This window comes from Bison bison, unplaced genomic scaffold (genome assembly GCF_000754665.1).
Source record: "Bison bison bison isolate TAMUID 2011002044 unplaced genomic scaffold, Bison_UMD1.0 scf7180017864072, whole genome shotgun sequence".
Taxonomy (NCBI): domain Eukaryota; kingdom Metazoa; phylum Chordata; class Mammalia; order Artiodactyla; family Bovidae; genus Bison; species Bison bison.
The window spans coordinates 3268052-3273042 of NW_011494644.1; positions in this window are offsets into that span (position 1 = coordinate 3268052).

Consider the following 4991-nt stretch of genomic DNA (forward strand, 5'->3'; position numbering starts at 1 on the left):
CTCAGCCTTCTTCACAGTCCAACTCTCACATCCATACATGACCACAGGAAAAACCATAGCCTTGACTAGACGAACCTTTGTTGGCAAAGTATGCTTTTGAATATGCTATCTAGGTTGGTCATAATTTTCCTTCAAAGGAGTAAGCGTCTTTTAATTTCATGGCTGCAGTCACCATCTGCAGTGATTTTGGAGCCCCAAAAAATAAGGTCTGACACTGTTTCCACTGTTTCCCCATCTATTTCCCATGACGTGATGGGACTGGATGCCATGATCTTTGTTTTCTGAATGTTGAGCTTTAATCAAACCATACTGGCTTTCAAAGCCAGATTCTTTGGGGGCTCCTTCTCCTATTTGTTGAACCCCCAGACTGGGAGGTCTGATGTTGGGCTCAGGACTTTCACTCCTGTGGGAGGGTCTCTGTGGTATAATTACTCTCCAGTCTGTAGGTCTCCACCCAGCAGGTATGGGATTTGGTCTTATTGTGATTGCACCCTTTCAACAATCTTGTTGTGGCTTCTTCTTTATCTTTGTATGTAGGGTATCTTTTTTGGTAGGTTTCCATGTCTTTCTGTCAATAAATGTTCAGCAGTTAGTTGTGATTTTTGTGTTTCTGTAAGAAGGGGTGAGCCCATGTCCTTCTACTCCACTATATTGAGCTCAACCCCACTCCAAGAAGTCATTAAGTGATGGAAAAGGGATATTGAATATTGAGGAGGAAAACAGAAATTGAGGGGGAAATAGTTTTAAGGGTCATTTGAAACGCTACATATAAATATATACATATTAACTAATTTTTATAAATATTCAATATATTTAGATTTACATGCTGCTGCTGCTGCTAAGTCGCTTCAGTCATGTCCGACTCCGTGTGACCCCATGGACTGCAGCCCACCAGGCTTCTCCGTCCATGAGATTCTCCAGGCAAGAACACTGGAGTGGGTTGCCATTTCCTTCTCCAATGCATGAAAGTGGAAAGTGAAAGTGAAGTCGCTCAGTCATGTCTGATTCTTAGCGACCCCATGGACTGCAGCCTACCAGGCTCCTCCATCCATGGGATTTTCCGGGCAATAGTACTGGAGTAGTGTGCCATTGCCTTCTCCTAGATTTACATATCTATATCTGTATATCTCCCTTGCACTCCCCACAAACACACACATACACACACACTGTTTCATAACACATTTGGTGACGACTTTATTCTTTATGTCATTCTGTATCTTTTATGCAGAATGTATAATGCATATATTCTTTTTACAAGTTAAAATAAGGTGCCATTTTCTTGATGTAGATATTCACCAAAGTATTTCTCTTTCCTCCTTGGGTATACAGCTAGACTAATTTTCAGCCCCCTGTAGGTAAGGGTGGAGAAACATGGGTAGATGTGATGCATGCTTCTAGGCCTAAATTCTTGAGATCCTCCACAAATGCACTCTTGTGATGTTCCCTTGCTCTGGCTCTTACTCTCCTGCTTGTCAACTTGCTGATTTTAGAGGATCCAATAGAGGAATATTAGGAAGCCTAGGAGAGAGTGAAATGTATGAATATAAGGACTCTGACTACTGTATAGAGGGGAGCCATCTAGGAAAGTCCGTCAACCAGGAACTTCTGCATTAAACTTAAGCCTCTGAGTTCTGGGTTTGTTTCTGCAGCACAGCCTAAAAGAAAGAAAGTAAAGTCGCTCAGTCATGTCCGACTCTTTGTGAACCTGTGGACTGTGTCCATGGGATTTTCCAGGCAAAAGTACTGGAGTGGGTTGCCATTTCCTTCTCCAGGGGATCTTCCCAAGCCAGGAAGCGAACCCAGGTCTCCCGTATTGTAGACAGACGCTTTACTGTCTGAGCCACCAGGGAAGTCTAAGCCTGTGTGCAGCACAGCCTAGCACACCTTAACTAATATACTGGGAATCTAAAGTTTGTTCAGAATGTCTTTACTATTCTTGTTAAAGTCTTATTGTCTATAGTGATTATGAACACTCTCTTTCTGATAAATTAAAAGAATAGGCCTCATAACAAAATGAATAAAGTGTGGGTTTTGAGATCTGACCTGAGTAGACAGCCCAGCCCTGTTGTTTCTTTGGCAGTCTCAGAGGGAAATTTTAGCCTGTTAGCCAGGCCTCTGTTTTCTTGCCAAAACACCACACTGTACTTCTTACTTCCTCCTTAGAAAATGCATATGAAGTAGACTTCTGTCTGGAAGCAGATTACAAAATGGTTGAGACAATTCTATACATTTTTTTTTCCTTTTTCCTGTAGAACCATTTATGAAAATGTTTTATTTTTGAAGAATTTTTTGGTTATTGTTGTTTAAATTATTTGGGGGATATATTCATAACTTCAGACTATTTTACTAATACATTTTGAGAAAATATTTAGCCAACCTTGGCTGGTGCGATAGGAACTCAGGAGAGATGGAGACTATTCCAGGTAACATTTTCCCCTATTTGACTTAATTGTGCCAGTTTCACAAAGCACACACACCCAGCTCTTTGCAAGTGATAGAAAAACCTCAGTGGGGCTCAGAAAAGGCCTGCCAGTTTCCCTCTGCTTTTGTATACCAAAGTTGGTCTACATAGGAGTCAGAGTCTACTGGGAAGAATAAAAATGGAAAGATGGGGTCTAATCACATGTTGGTTATATTACCTTGCCCTTTCCCCTTCTCCCTTCCCTTGGGAACTTTATGGGTAGGCAACATAAGGGCTTTTTCGACATGTTCATTATCAAAATCTTTGCTCCAGTCAAGTTGATTCTAAGTGTAATCAAATGACTTGACATTAAAGTAGAAGGATATTACCCTTCTAACAGAGTCACTTTGAAGCTGTATGATTTATTTTAAGGTTATTTGTTCTCTGCTCAACATTATTTCCTTATTTAAAAAAAAAAAAAATGGGCATAGTTCTACTTACCTTACAGAGATGCTATATGGCCTATGAAAAACATTCAAGAAATGGTAATCCTCTTCCACTCTATGTAAGAGATGTTCTGAGGGAATTAAAGCTTAGGGCCCTTTAAGAAGGAGGTGAGCATTCTTGCTGATGCTTTCCTTAAGCCTTGTGCAACAATGTATCTTATCCAAGAACAGGCCTTTCTTTCAGTTCAGTTCAGTCCCTCAGTCCTGTCTGACTCTTTGCTATCCCATGAAACATGGCACACCAGGCCTCCCTGTCCATCGCCAACTCCTGGAGTTCACTCAAACTCATGTCCATAGAGTCCGTGATGCCATCCAGCCATCTCATCCTCTGTCGTCCCCTTCTCCTCCTGCCCTCAATCCCTTCCAGCATCAGAGTCTTTTCCAATGAGTCAACTCTTCGCATGAGGTGGCCAAAGTATTGGAGTTTCAGCTTCAGCATCAGTCCTTCCAATGAACACCCAGGACTGATCTCCTTTAGAATGGACTGGTTGGATCTCCTTGCAGTCCAAGGGACTCTCAAGAGTCTTCTCCAACACCACAGTTCAAAAGCATCAATTCTTCGGTGCTCAGCTTTCTTCACAGTCCAACTTTCACATCCATACATGACCACTGGAAAAACCATAGCCTTGACTAGACCGACCTTTGTTAGCAAAGTACCCCAGCTAATGATCACACAGCACAATATCTTACTCATGGAAGTACTTTTCTTAGACTCTGTGTTAATAATTGTAACTGTAACAAATCTTGCCTGGGAACCTTTTTCTCAGCAACAATATATCTCACGCAGAAACATATTGCCCAGAACCTGTTCCTTCTGACTAATCTTGTACTGAAGTATCTCAGGATGTATGCCTTGGGAAAGGGTCTAATGGATCTTGTACAACCTTGAAGTGTTCTTTTTATATATTCTCAGCAGCCAGTTGAGAAGTTTGCAATGCCCTGCTTAGTGAGGCAGGTACTCTACTACCCCCTTCTAATGTCTGTGTCAGTAGCTTTTTCTGTCACTTTCACTTTAAATAAACATCTACACAAAGCTCTGAGTGACTGAGACTGTCTTCAATCCCAGTGTTAAATATTCTTTGGAGACCACGAATGTGGCAGCACCATTCACTGTAAGATATCAGTTCCAACACTAAACTCATTTTCTTGTTGTTATGATGGAAAAGGAGGTATGTTAAAAGAATCTCTCAGAAACCTGGTGTTGACTGGGAAGTGCATTTATTTATTCAGATTTTTCTTAAGACAGGTGGGTATAAGAATGATTCCAATCACTTAGGTTAGAATTCTCCAGGAGACGTCGTTTCAAATAATCAGAAGATGACTCAAGTGCAATGGATTAGTCTCTGGGATTAAACTTGGAGTGAGGGTGGTTATTATACTTGAGTTGCATGCTTGAGAAGAAAACCTGATCTACTTCCAGAGAAAACAGATCTCTCTGTAAAATGAGGGATGCGGGTGTTAACAAAATACACTGGGTAAATTTTAAAGCTCTAATTGGTTTCATTGCACAATTTATGAATTGAAAAGTGTCCCATCTAGCAAACAGAGAGGAACACCAAAGAACTACAGAGAGGGAAAAGTGTTTAAAACCAAGACAAGGAAATCATAGACAAAAACTATTACTTCAGATTTATCTGTGGGGGACAAAGGGGTCTAAGTAGCAGATGACTTCATCTTTCTTTTGGGGATGGAAAGGATTACCTCATTGGTGCTGATCAATAAATTTCTTATTGACCAGTTAGAATTACAGTCATGGAGAATGTTGTGAGCTTTTGAAAGACTACAATGAACCAGGGAGATTATTGTGATTATTATAAGCAGGATAATTCCCAACATTTGGTGTGTACTTTGGAACCGTGGTCCCTAAGGACCAAACCAATCAAAATCAAATAAGTTGAAAAAACACTCTGAAGTAGTCATCTTTTTAAGCCAAGTTGGATCATTTCAGTGGTCTCATGTAACTGAATTTTAACCTCCCCAGAAATGTTCATCTACATGCAGTGGGTGTGTTGGCTACAACACAGACACTTCCTTGTTCAGCTAAAAGGCAATCAAGGGCTAACCTATTATCAAGAACGACTTTG